Source organism: Saimiri boliviensis, chromosome 7 (assembly GCF_048565385.1).
Source record: "Saimiri boliviensis isolate mSaiBol1 chromosome 7, mSaiBol1.pri, whole genome shotgun sequence".
Taxonomy (NCBI): domain Eukaryota; kingdom Metazoa; phylum Chordata; class Mammalia; order Primates; family Cebidae; genus Saimiri; species Saimiri boliviensis.
In genome coordinates this window covers 110,797,203-110,812,017 of record NC_133455.1, presented here as the reverse complement: position 1 = coordinate 110,812,017, position 14,815 = coordinate 110,797,203, and positions in this window count along the sequence as shown.

The window sequence follows — 14,815 nt, the reverse complement described above, 5'->3', positions numbered from 1 at the left end:
TAGTGAAGAATGATAATTAAAGGCCGAGGTCTGAATGTTAGGTGCGTTCATTGATACGGAGGTATCATTGCTTCCAGGTCTTCCAATGGGCACACAAGGGAATAAACATATACAACATTTACATATTTATAGCTATACTTCCATATGTATGCGCATGTGTGTGTGTATGTGTGTGTATTTGTATACATATATATGTGTCAAAAAATGGTAAGTTCACATAATTCTCCCAGTTCTAATACTCTCTAACCATATCCTAATATGCCCCTTTGGGTGAGTTTACATGGTAATGGCTTTGTCAGCCTAACTGTGCCCCAAGTCTAGTCTGACTCTTGATTACAAATTAAAAAAAATCTTATCCATGATGGGTATTGTATCCGTTGAAATCTAAGAAAAAGTGTTGGCAAATGGAACATTTTGGGGGGAACAGATAGGGGAAAAGATTGAGAAATGTATACTTAGTATAGAAATGCATGTATAAAAATACATTTCCACAATTAGACTCTATTTGTTTACATTCATTAGAATGCACTCTTTCCCCATCTCCCCGACCTGGGTTCAAGTAATCATTGGTTATGCTTTTGCTACTTTTTAAGTTACAAAAAGTTGTTCAATATTTTTAAACCTTGTACTACTTTATTGTTATTTACAGGTATTTAATGTATCTTATATATTTGTGTAATAGGTGATAGTTGTATGAAAATAGGATCAACGTATGATGTGGGAATGGGCAAAATGAGATGTTTAGCAATTTCACGCATCCGCAATAAAAATCAATGCCAAATCGTTTCAAGACTGGTAAGTGCTGAGAAGCTGAGCAGGAGGAAAGCAAGCATTTGAAATGTCAGAAATAAGATGTCCACAAAAATGAGAATATGAGCTCTGCCTGATGACCGAGTAACAATTCCAAATACAAACTTAGTGTTTTTAGATACCCATGTGAGTGAATTGGCCTTCAAAATATTAAAGTCCACTTTAACGTCAGTAAAAAAGAGAAATGATAGTGAAGAGTAATTATGAGAAAAAAAGGAACTGCACTGAGATCGGAAAAGCCAGTATGCCGGAAGTGCTTCCGGCGGGATTTCCCTGCTAGTGAAGGATAACTAAGGATAACTCATAAGTGGAAGGCAAAGTGAAAACAAAATGTGCTCACCTCACCTGTTAAATGCCTCTTCTGGATTTCAGCCTCAAGCAGTATCCCAGACTGGTCTTTTGAAATGACTAACATCAATAACTAATTTACTGATGTTAATTATTTCAACTTATTAGCTTATAAAATAAAAACATTGTATCAGTTTCCTTAATAATACACCCTTTGACGTCTGGATCTAAATGCTCATTCTTTGGCTCCACAACCCTCCAGGAATACCTAAATACCTGAGAAGCAGTTGCTTTTTTCATTGCAGCAAGAAAGAAAGCTGATGAGGAAAATAGCATTTGCCTTGAAGTAAGTTTTTCCTTAATTTTTCATGTCATTTAAAAGAAAAAAGCAAAAAGATTTCTATAAAAGAGGCATATATGAAAATCTCCTAAGGATGCTGAATGGTTTAATTAAGAGTCTCTGTTATTTTCTTTTATTGATTTCAATTGGGATATAGAGCAGTAGTTTTCTATTCGTTTTTTTTTAAATTATGGTCATATGGCTTTATAAAGTAATACTATTAAACTAATGTTCTACAGCATAAAAGGGAATTGGTTTATTGTGGTTTTTAATGTTTCTAGAAAGATTAATTTTGGTATAACAATTATTTTACTTCTTAATAGTATTATGGCTTAAAAAGATACAGAAACTTGATGAGTAGAAATCCATCTTGGTTATAAACCTAGTTTTATGTTACGAAAAAGAAAATTTACTTCAGATTCCTTGCTGTTTCATGCAATTTTTGTTGTTCAATTGCTGTTATAAATACCATAAATAACCAATATTCAGAGTTCAGGAATTTTTTTCTCCCTTAAATATGAAGATAGAGCTAAGGTAAGGTTCCTCTATTGTCAAGGAGTCCATCACTGCATTGATTTATCTTTGCCACTAGATGTCCCTGTATTGATGCTCCTTCCACCCCAGAGGCTTCTTTGAAAAGAAACTAACAAAATCAGAGATGTTTGCTACTCTTCAAGCCTTTTTCCTTCTTCTAAGTTAGCACCCTGGTACTTCCCAGATGCAGTCCCCTTCTTTCCAGAGGATTAATTCCTGAGGACTGGACAGGAATGGAATTCAGAGAAATGCGAGTAAAATTAGGTTTAGGCATTGGTCTAAATATGTGCATCTGTTAACTACTCAGCCTAGAAAATGTGAGAAGCTGTATAGTTTAGATTGACAGAGAATGTTAAACATGCTAAAATGAGTAGGGGCTTGAATATAAATTGCATAATCAAAATGGCAGATAATTTAAAGTTATATTTGGTAATAGTTTTATGTTTATGTTTTTTAAAATTTTAGGTTTGGTGGTACGTGTGAAGGTTGTTAGGTGAACTTGTGCCATGGGGCTTTGTTGTACAGCTTATTTCATCACCCTGGTATTAAGTCTAGCACCCAATAGTTATCTTTTCTGCTATTCTCCCGCCTCCCACCCTCCACCCTTAAGTAGACCCCAGTGTCTGTTGTTTTCTTCTTCATATTCTTGAGTTCTCATCATTTAGCTCCCACTTACAAGTGAGAACATGCAGCACTTGGTTTTCTGTTCCTGCGTTAGGTTGCTAAGGATGATAGATCCATATTCCCCCGAAAGATATTATCTTGTTCTTTTTTATGGCAATATGGTATTTGTGTTTGGAATAGGAGAATGTTTGGTGTTCTGGGAATGAATGAAAATTTCAATAATAGGCTCATACAGATAATATTGATTTTTTTTTTTTTTTTTTTTTTTTTTGAGACGGAGTTTCTCTCTTGTTACCCAGGCTGGAGTGCAATGGCGCGATCTCGGCAATTCTCCTGCCTCAGCCTCCTGAGTAGCTGGGATTACAGGCACGCGCCACCACGCCCAGCTAGTTTTTTTTGTATTTTTAGTAGAGACGGGGTTTCACTATGTTGACCAGGATGGTCTCGATCTCTCGACCTCGTGATCCACCCGCCTCGGCCTCCCAAAGTGCTGGGATTACAGGCTTGAGCCACCGCACCCGGCCGATAATATTGATGTTTAAGGAAATTTGTAGTTGTTGAAATCTCTTCCACAGTTCCTTATTTAATTACTCTTCACTGTTTTCCATGCTTGACAAAGATTGACTGTGTCAGCTACCAGAAAAATGTGACAAGATAGCTTTACCCAAGCTAATTTTTTTTCCTAAGTTTGATTTTTACCTCTTAATTTACCTACAAAAGAGGAGATAACGGAATTTCGTGATTCAAAATACCTCTTGTTCAATTTTAGGTTGTATGGAGTTATACCGTTGGATTGGAGTAATAATAAAATATTTTTTATACTCTATTTTTAAATTATTAGACTAATTCAGTATATTTTTAGTAATAAAATACGATGTTAATATAAATAAGCCATTTAAAATCTGAATTGCTTAAAAACTTTTGAGGCAATATTTATTATAATGGTTCATTTAAAAATATTAGATCTTGTATTTAAAATACTCTAGGCATTCATTTATCAATTGGATATATTTCATCTGATTTTGTGGTTAAATAATCTTTTCTCTTGAATTTAGTATTTCATGACATGTTACTTATACCTTAACATAGGGACAATTTAGAGAAATGAAAAATAAATTAATGTCAAATAACCAAAATTAATGTAACTTAAAAAATCTACAAATAAAAATAATCTATGTTTCAGAGGTTGCTTTTGTGCAAACTTTATTCTGAGTGTTGAAGAAAAAGACACAGTGGATACCTAGTCTTCTGTTTGCCTTAATACAAAGTGATCTCTGAGAAATGGCAAGCCCAGAGAATGGGAGTGACTGTAGGGCACTCATAAAGATGGTTATCCAGACTGTCTCTTAAACATAGAAAGAAAAGGCCAGGTGTGGTGGTTTATGCCTGTAATCCCAGCATTTTGGGAGGCTGAGTGGGGCAGATCACCTGAGGTTGGGAGTTCGAGACTAGTCTGACCAATATGGAGAAACCCCATCTCTACTAAAAATACAAAATTAACAGGACATGGTGGCACATGCCTGTAGTCCCAACTACTTGAGAGGCTGAGGCAGGAGAATCGCTTGAACCCGGGAGGCGGAGGTTGTGGTGAGCCAAGATCTTACCATTGCACTCCAGCCTGGGCAACAAGAGTGAAACTCTGTCTCAGAAAAAAAAAAAAAAAAAAAAAAAATCTACAATCTAGAAGCTGAGGAATTTGATATCCTAGACAAAACTCTTGAAAGTATTATTGAATGAAGTTTGTAGGCACTTTCAAGAAGGAGAAAGTGATCATTGGAAATAAGCATGTGGAATAAAAAAGTCCAATTAGAAGTGTTGGAGGGGATGTGGAGAAATGAGAAGTCTGATAGACTGCTGTTAGGAATGTGAGGTGGTGCAGCCAGTTGGAAAAGTCTAGCAGTTCCTCTGATGATTACACATAGTTATCATCTGACTCAGTAAATTCGCTGCCAGTTAGATACCCAAGAGAAGTGAAAATATATGTGAACATAAAAACTTGCACTTCAATGTTTATAGCAGCATTATTCATAATAGCCTAAAGGTAGACACATGTTCATCAATGAAGAAATGGATAAAATGTAGTGTATCTGTGCAGTGTGGTATTGCTTAAACATAAAAAGAAATGAGGAGCTAATGCTAATACATGCTACAAGATGAGTGAACCTTGAAAACATCATGCTATGTGAAAGAAGCCACTCACAAAAGACCACATACTATGTTTTTCCACTCATATGAAGGTTCAGAAGAGGCAAATCCATGTAAACAAAGTAGATTAGTGGTTTCTTAGGGTTGGGGGAGATAAGCCATTGGGGTGGGATAGTTCAAGGGTATGGGGTTTCTTTTTGAGGTGGTGAAATATTCTTAATTGACTATGGTTATTGATGCATCTACCTGTAAATATGCTAAAAGTCATTGAATTGAACGCTTTATTATTAAAAAAGATTTTTTTTTTTTTAGAGATGGGGGTCTCACCATGTTGCCTAGGCTGGAGTGCAGTAGTATGATCCCAGCGCATTCCAGCTTCCAGACTCCTGGGTTCATGTGATCCTCCTGAGTAGCTGAGACTACAGGTGCATGTCACTGAGCCTGTCTTACTTTATTTATTTTTGTAGAAACAGGGTCTTGCTTTGCTGCCCAGGCTGGTCTGAAACTTTTGACTTCAAGCTATACTGCTGTATTGGCCTCCCAAAGTGTTGGGATTACAAGGCATGGAGTACATGCCCAGTGAATCAAACACTTTAAATGGGCGAACTGTACATTAGGTGAATTATAAATCAATAAATCTATTTAAAAAAGAAGAGAGAAATACTGTTATTTGCTACAACATGATGAACCTTGAAAACATGATGCTGACTGGGAGAAGGCAATCATACAGGATCATGTACTGTATGACTCCATTTATAGAAAATGTCCAGAATAGGTAAATCTATACACACAGAACTTGATTAGTGGTTGCCTAAAGCTAATGAAAAGGGGAGGATTAAGCAAGTGACACATAAGGGGCATGCGGTTAGTTTTGGGGGTAAGAAAAATGTTCTAAAATTGCTTTCAGTGATCGTTGCACAACTATGAATATACTAAAAGCCATGACTTGTATACTTTAAACAGGTAAATTGTATGGCATGTGAATTGTATCTCAACAAAGCTGTTAAAAAAAGAATAAGCATGCATTTATTGAGCACATATACAGTAGAGCCTGAAGAGGGTTCAGTAGTTCCAGACCTTAAAGCAGATGTGCCATCCTGAGTCATTCTCATGTTCTCCCGGAATGTGGTACCTCATCCTCCTGACACATGTGGACGCTGCCTCAGTCGGTGGCTACTCTTACTCCCTTCAGGTCCCCATGTACCCTCTGTCCTTGAGTTGGAGACTTTCCTCTTTGGGATTCTGAAGACGGAGCAAATCACATCTTCTACTTTTGCCTTTGTTCCCTTTTCTCCATGATTCCAATGAAGAAAATGCCTGTCTCTCACAATTTATAGACGTAATTTTGAACATGATTATTTGATAAAATTTCTTTTACATTTTGAAAAGAAATTAGGATGTTGTAGGTTGGGAAATAATTTGGATTCTATAGTAACAATTGACTGAAAGATTCAGAAGGTTAGCTGGTTATTGAAAGTCTTCTGATGTTCCTGTTATCTGGTACTACTTTTGTAAAAGTAGTGATGTGAATGAGAAGGCTATCCATGGCACATTGACCATATTTCAGAGGGTGTGAAGTAAGAATGCATTATAAATACATTGACACCAGAACCAGAGTCTAAGATAATTTTGCTAGGTTGAAATGTTGGATCTAATAAGAAACCAGTAGCACAGGCAAAAGGATTATATGGCTAATATTTATACATGTGTAAAACCTCATAGCTTTGGTTTATTATAATCTTAATATAAATGAACACCTTATGAGATAAGAAAAAATATCAATGAAGTCTTTTTACTTTTTTTTTTTTTTTTTTTTTTAATACTTAAGCTCTGGTGTACATGTGCAGAATGTGCAGGTTTGTTGCATAGGTACACGTGTGCTATGGTGGTTTGCTGCACCCATTGTCCCATCATCTACATTAGGTATTTCTCTTAATGCTATCCCTCCCCTAGCCCCTCAGCTGCCTACTATCCCTCTCCTACCCACCCCACCCCCTGACAGGCCCCAGTGTGTGATGTTTCTCTCCCTGTGTCCATGTGTTCTCATTGTTCAACACCCACTTATGAATGAGAACATGCAGTGTTTGGTTTTCTGTTCTTGTGTCAGTTTGCTGACAATGATGGTTTCCAGCTTCATCCACGTCCCTGCAAAAAACATGAACCCATCCTTTTTAATGGCTGCATAGTATTCCATGATGTATATATGTCACATTTTCTTTATCCGGTCTATCATTGTTGGGCATTTGGGTTGGTTCCAAGTCTTTGCTATTGTAAATGGTGCTGCAGTAAACATAGGTGTGCATGTGTCTTTATAACAGAATGATTGATAATCCTTTGGGCATATACCCAGTGCTGGGATTGCAGGATGAAATGGTATTTCTGTTTCTAGGTCCTTGAGGAATCACCACACTGTCTTCCACAATGGTTGAACTAATTTACACTCCCACCAACAGTGTAAAAACTTTCCCATTTCTCCACATCTTTTCCAGCATCTGCTGTCTCTTGATTTTTTAATGCTTGCCAGTCTAACTGGCATGAGGTGGTATCTCAATGTGGTTTTGATTTGCATTTCTCTAATGACCAGTGATGTTGAGCTTTTTTTCCTACGTTTGTTGGTGGTATTAATGTCTTCTTTGGAGAAGTGTCTGTTTATATCCTTTGCCTGCTTTTGATGGGGTTGTTTTTTTCTTGTAAATTTAAGTTCTTTGTAGATTCTGGATATTAACCTTTCGTCAGATGGGTAGATTGCAAATTTTTCCCGATTATATTGGTTGCTGGTTCACTATAATGATTTTTTTTTTCTTTACAGAAGCTCTTTAGTTTAATTAGATCCCATTTGTGTATTTTGGCTTTTGTTGCCATTGCTGTTGGTGTTTTAGTCATGAAGTCTTTTTCCATGCCTATGTCCTCAGTGGTATTGCCTAGGTTTTCTCAAAGAACGTCTTTATTTCATTATTTACCCAGTATTCATTCAGGAGCAGGTTGTTCAGGTTCCATGTATTTGTGCGGTTCTGAGTGAGTTTCTTAATCCTGAGTTCTAATTTGATTGTACTGTGGTTTGAGAGACTGTTATGATTTCTGTTTTGTTTTTGCATTTGCTGAAGAGTAATTTACTTCCAATTTTGTGGTCAATTTTAGAATGAGTGTGATGTTGGGTTGAGAATATGTATATTCTGTGGATTTGGGGTGGAGAGTTCTGTAGATGTCTGTTAGGTCCACTTGGTCCAGATTTGAGTTCAAGTCCTGGATATCCTTGTTAATTTTCTGTTTTCTGTTTTCCATCTTTCTAATATTGACAGTGGAGTGTTAAAGTTTCCCACTATTATTGTGTGGGAGTCTAAGTCTCTTTGTAGGTCCTTGAGAACTTGCTTTATGTATCTGGGTGCTCCTGTATTGGGTAAGTATATATTTAGGACAGTTAGCTCTTCTTGTTGTACTGATCCCTTTACCGTTATGAAATGCCCTTCATTGTCACTTCTGATTTTTGTTTAAAGTCTGTTGTATCAGAGACTAAGATTGCAACCCCTGCTTTTTTTTCTTTCCATTTGCTTGGTAAATCTTCCTCTGTCCCTTTATTTTGAGCCTGTGTGTGTCTTTGCATGTAAGATGGGTATCCTGAATACAGCACATTGATGGGTCTTGACTCTATCCAGTTGCCAGTCTGTATCTTTTGATTGGTGCATGTAGCCCATTTACATTTAAGGTTAATATTGTTGTGTGTGAATTTGATCCTGCTCTTTTGATGCTAGCTGGTTGTTCTTCCTGTTAGTTGATGCAGTTTCTTCATAGTGTTGATGGTCTTTACAATTTGATATGTTTTTGCAGTGGCTGGTAACTGGTTGTTCCTTTCCATGTTTAGTGTTTCCTTTAGTAGCTCTTCTATGGCAGGCCTGGTGGTCATAAAATCTCTCAGCAGTTGCTTGTCCATAAAGGATTTTACTTCTCCTTTGCTTATGAAACTTGATTTGGCTAGATCTGAAATTCTGGGTTGAAAATTGTTTCCTCAAAGGATATTGACTATTGGCTCCCACTCTTTTCTGGCTTGTAGGGTTTCTGCTGAGAGATCTGCTATGAGTCTTCCCTTTGCAGTGACCCAATCTTTCTCTCTGGTTGCCCTTAGCATTTTTTCCTTCATTTCAACCCTGGTGATGCTGATGATTATGTGTCTTGAGGTTGTTCTTCTTGAGGAATATCATTGTGGTTTTCTCTCTATTTCCTGAATTGAATGTTGGCCTGCCTTGCTAGGTTGGTGAAGCTCTCCTGGATAATATCCTGAAGAGGGTTTTCCAACTTGGTTTCATTTTCCCCATCACTTTCAGGTTCACCGATCAAATGTAGATTTTGTTTTTCACATGATCCTGTATTTCTTGGAAGCTTTGTCTTTCATCTTTTTCTCTAATCTTGCTTTCTCATTTTATTTCATTGAGTCGATCTTCAACATCTGATATCTTTTCTTCTGCTTGATCAATTCAGCTATTGAAACTGGTATATGATTCATGAAGTTCTCGTGCTGTGTTTTTCAGCTACATCAAGTCATTTATGTTCTTTTCTATGCTGGTTATTCTAGTTAACGTTTTGTCTAACCTTTTTTCAAGGTTTTTAGCTTCCTTGCATTGGGTTAGCATGTTGCTCCTTTAGCTTGGGGGTAGTTTGTTATTACCCACCTTCTGAAGCCTGCTTCTGTCAATTCATCAAACTCATTCTCCATCCAGTTTTGTTACCTTGCTGGTGAGGAATTGTAATTCCTTGGAGGAGAAGAGGCATTCTGGTTGTTGGAGAACTCAACCTTTTTGTGCTTGTTTCTTCCCATCTTCATTTGTTTATCTACCTTTGGTCTTTGAAGTTGGTGACCTTTGGATGGGGTCTCTGAGTGAACATCCTTTCTGTTGGTGTTGAAACTATTTCTGTTTGTTAGCTTTGCTTCTAACAGGCCTCTCTGCTACAAGTCTGCTGGAGTTTTGCTAGAGGTTTACTCCAGACCTTGCTTACCTGGGAATCACCAGTGGGGGCTGCAGAACAACACATATTGCTGCCTTTTCCTTCTTCTGGTAGATTTGTCCCAGTTGGTTACCTGCCAGATGCTGGCCAGAGCTCTCTTGTATGAGGTGTCTGTCAGCCCTTGCTGGGAGGTGTCTCCCTGTCAGGATGCACAGGGGTCAGGGAGCCACTTGAGGAGGTAGTTTGTCCCTTATCAGAGCCCAAGGACCATGTTGGGGAATCCGTTGCTTCTTCAGAGCTGCTGGGCAGGGATGTTTAAGTCTGCTGAAGCTGAACCCACAGCGTCCTTTTTCCTGGGTGCTCTGTCCCAGGAAGGTAGGGGCCTTATAAGTTTCTGATGGTCTGCTGCCTTTTTTCAGAGATGCTCTGCCCAGCAAGAAGGGAGTCTAGTGACAGTCTGCCTGCAGAGGCCTTGCTGACCTGCTGTGGGCTCCGCCCAGTTGCTGTGTAAACTTCCTGGTGACTTTGTTTACACAGGTGAGGTTAAAACAGCCTACCTGAGCCTCAACAATGGAAACACCCCTCCCCACACTGAGCTCAAACGTCCCAGGTCAAGCTTAGACTGCTGTGCTGCCTGTGAGAATTTCAAGCCAGTGGATCTTAGCTTGCTGTTCATGGAGGTGGGACCCACTGAGCTAGATAACTTGGTGCCCTGACTTCAGCCCTCTTTTTCAGGGGAGTGAGCGGTTCTGTCTCGCTGGTGTTCCAGGTGACACTGGGGTATGAGAATAAGGAAGCAAATAAACAAAAACCTGCTGCCCAGTTTTGTGCTGGAAACCTGGGGCACTGTTGTTATAGGCACCAGAGGGAATCTCCTGTGGGTTGTGAAGACCGTGGGAAAAGCATATTATCTGAACCAGAGTGCCAGAGTGCCAGAGTGCCAGAGTGTCAGGAAAAGTCCCCAATGGCCTCCCTTTGCTAGGAGAGGGAGTTCTCTGGTCTCTTGCACTTCCAGCATAAGGTGACACTCCACACTGCTTCAGTTTGCCCTCCTTGGGCTGCACCCACTGTCTAATCAGTCCCAATGAGATGAACCCAGTACCTTAGTTGGAAATGTAGAGATCTCTCCCCTTCTGCATTGCTCTCACTGGGAACTGTGCACCGAAGTTGTTTCTCTTCAGCCATCTTGGCGGAAATCCCCCAACAGAGTCTTAACCTGCCTTTGTAATTCTGTTCTATGCTTATTAGGTCAGAAAAGCCTGTAGTATTATCTTTATTTCTGGAAAAACATACTATGAGAAGGATATTGACTTAGAAAGAAAAGGGTCTGGAAATCATAGCATAAGAGTAAAGTTGAAATAAGTGGGGAAGTTTGGGTTGGAAATGTGACACTTTCCCTTGATGTCCAGTCTGATGTAATCAACTTCCTCTTCTCTGTTTTCATAGTCTTTGAAACTGTTATAATTTTGTTCAGAGAAAAATTCGGTGCACTAAAGCCTTAGATTCCTGAAGGTGGGACGATTTTATATAGTTACCTTTTTATGCTTTCTAGGATGGTATGAAGTGCTCATATAAATCTCAGTGTCATACAGGTTTATTGAAGGGAAGAAGACTTAGGCTTTAATTGTCAAATTGGATGACAGATTGAGGGGCAACTATTGAAGGTTACAAGGTAGAAGATTTTGTTTGAATATGAGGACAAAAGTCATTGCAGAGGACCTTGTAAGGTTGTAAGTTCTTGAGGTAGGTTGATGATTGTTAAAAAGTATTCCTCATCCCACCTTGAGTGTGGATTATATTTTTCCATTCTCATTGGTATTAGGCTTCGCCACTTGAATTGTTATGGCCAATGAAATGTGAGTCCCATGGTATTCTTTGTCCTCTTTTTTCTCTGTCAAGACGATTAGCTTTGTTCCCAACAGAGCCTGCTCCATCAGTCTAGGTCCTAGAGTAAAGATGATATGTACATACGGGCCCATCCATGACAAACTTTTACTGTGATCAAGAAATAAATGTTGACACACAGGAGAGAGCCCAAGGCGGTTGACTAGATGGGAAGAGGTTCTTCCATTGAAAGGCACCAGATCATCAAAGTTTGAATAATACAGTGTAAGAAGAAACCTGCTGATTCTGGCTTTGGAGAAAGAGGAGGGGGACCATGAGCTTCTAAAAGCTGGAAAAGGCAAGGAAAAAGATTCTTTCCCCAGAAAGAAACCCAGCCCTGTTGACACCTTGATCTTAATCTGCTGAAACCTATTTTGTACTTCTGCTTTCCAGAACTGTAAAATAATAAATTTATGTTGCTTTAAAAATAAAAAATAGACCTGACCATTATGTAGACTGAAACACCCCAAAGACTCCATATAGTTCTTTGGAAGGAAGGCATTGAGAGTGGACTAAGGACATGGACCCAGGTTGAAAGAGGAGGAAACTGGGAAGCCGCATGTAGTTGCAAAGCACCAAGACTCATTCTTGGTGACGTAGTTGTGCAGTGGCCCACTCTTGCCACAGACCTCTAGGGTCCTAGATATAGGAGACCCCATAACACCCATGGACATCTGAGCTGACAGGGAGAACTGCCTGGAGAGGTGGTAAGGACTGGTCTGCAGCCTTTGTGGAGCTCAGGTTTGGTGTAGGAATGGCTGCAGTGGAGCATAGCCATGGGTGTCCATCCCCCAAGGATCACCAAACTCCCCTAGGTGGCTTAATCCTTTGTAAGTTGCTAGACTTGGACGGAACAGGGTAAGTCTTGCCTGTAGGATAGAGCCAGTCTCATCTGAGTATGCCTCTGTCTCCTGGTCTCTTCCAGGGTCCCCGCATGGGCACATCCACTTACAGTGTAACATCAGCTTGCCAGTGACAGCACCATAGCTCTATCACTGACAGACTCCTCATACTCATCAGAGTACTTTGCACATGAATCCCTGCCAGTGCACACTCACTTACGGCCTCCTCCCCACTGGCACACACCTACTCGCAGCCTTTCCCCACACAAGACATTATGCAAGACCTCATAAGGTTGTAAGTTCTTGCCTGCAGCCTCCTTGGGCTACCTTGTAGGTATGCATGCATACATGGATGTCCTCCCCACCCACCACCACCTTACTGGTGCACATATATGCTGGGACCTTTGCTGCCCTGCCAGAATGCTTTTGCCAGCAGTTACTGTTGGAGTGTTCTTGCCAGTGGGCCAGAAACATCTCACCCCTCCATTGCAGCAGGTGCTTAATCTGAAAGGGCCAGAGAACAAAGCTATAGGTCTTGTCCTATCTCCCCAGGGTTAGAGCGTGCAGCCTAGGAATGCTAAGCTGAGCCTTGAACACTTGAAAGCATCCAAAAAGGAAGCTATTGACTAAACTCAACTTAGACCACAGTCAAACCCTTACAGGCATCAAAGAATATAAAAGCAAAAAGCCCCACTTTTTGCCCACACAGATGAGAAAGAACCAGCAAAAAAATTCTGGCAACTCTGAAAGCCAGAGTGTCTACTTATTTCTGATTGCACTAGTTCCTCAGCAATGGTATTTATCCATACAGAAATGAATAAAATGAAATGGAATTCAGAATCTGGATGGCAAGAAGCTCATTGAGAAACGGAAGGTTGAAACCCAATCCAAGGAAAACATTAGAACAGTCCAAGAGTTGAAAGACAGCATAACCATTTTAATAACCAGACGGAACTTCTAGAAATGAAAAATTTATTAAAGTTGTTTATCAGTTCTAGAAGCCTTTGGATAGAAGCTATGTAGTTTTCTAGGTAGAGAATATACTTTCTGCAAAGAGAGATCATTTGACTTCATCTCTTCCTATTTGGATGCCTTTTCTTTCTTTCTCTTGCCCGACTGCTCCAGCTAGGACTGCTAGCACTATATTTAATAGAAGTGGTGAGAGTGAGCATCTTGTCTTGTTCCAGTTCTCAGGGGGCATGCTTCCAGCTGTTGCTTGTTCAGTATGATGTTGGTGTGGGTTTGTGATAGATGGTTAATATTTTTGAGGTATGTTCCTATCATGCCTGCTTTCAGAGTTATCAACATGAAAGAATGGTGAATTTTATAGAAAGTCTTTTCTGCATTTATTGAGATAATCGTGGTTTTTCCTTTCAATTCTTTTATGTGGTGTATCACACGTAGTGATTTCTATGGGTCAAACCAACCTGGAGTCCCAGGGATAAATCCAGCTTTATTGTGGTGGGTTAGTTTTTGATGTTCTGGTGGATTGGATTTGCTAGTATTTTTACTGAGGATATTTTTTATTTATGTTCATGAAGGATATTGGCCTGAAGTTTTCTTTCTTTGTTGTGTCTCTGCTGGTTTTGGTATCAGGATGATGCTGGCCTCATAAGATCAGTTAGGGAGGAGTCCCTGTTCCTCAGTTTTTTGGGATGATTTAAAGTAGAAGTGATATGAATTCTTCTTCATACAACTGGTAGAATTCAGCTGTGAATCCATCTCTTCAAGGGATTTTTCTGGTTGGTAGTTTTTTTAAATTTATTTTTAATTACTGATTCATTTTTGTGATTCTTGTTAGTTTATTCAGGGAGTCATTTTCTGCCTGGTTCAATCTTTCAAGATTGTGTGTTTCCAAGAATTTGTTCATTTTTTCCCTAGGGTTTGTAGTTTGTGTGGATAGAAGTATTCATAATTACCTCTGGGGATTTTTTGTATTTCTGAGGGGTCATGGTAATACCACCTTTGTCATTTCTGATTGTGTTATTTGGATATTCTCTCTTTTTTCTTTATTAGTCTAGCTGGCAGTCAATCAATCTTATTCTTCAAAACACCAGCTTTTGGTTTCATTGATACATGGTTTTTAACTTCTCAACTTTATTCACTTCAGCTCTGATTTTAGTGATTCTCTTCCGCTAGCTTTGGGGTTGGTTTGTTCTTACTTTTCTAGCTCCTCTAAGTGTGATATTAGATTGTTAACTTGAGATCTCTGAAACTTCTTGATGTGAGCATTTAGTGCTATAAACTTTCCTCTTAATGTTGTTTTAGCTGTGTCCAGAGATTCTGGTATGTTCTATCTTTATTTTCCTTAGTTTTGAAGAATTTCTTAATGTCTGTCTTACTTTCATACTTTACCTAAAAGTCATTCAGAAGCAGGTTGTTTAATTTTCATGCAATTGAATGGTTTTAA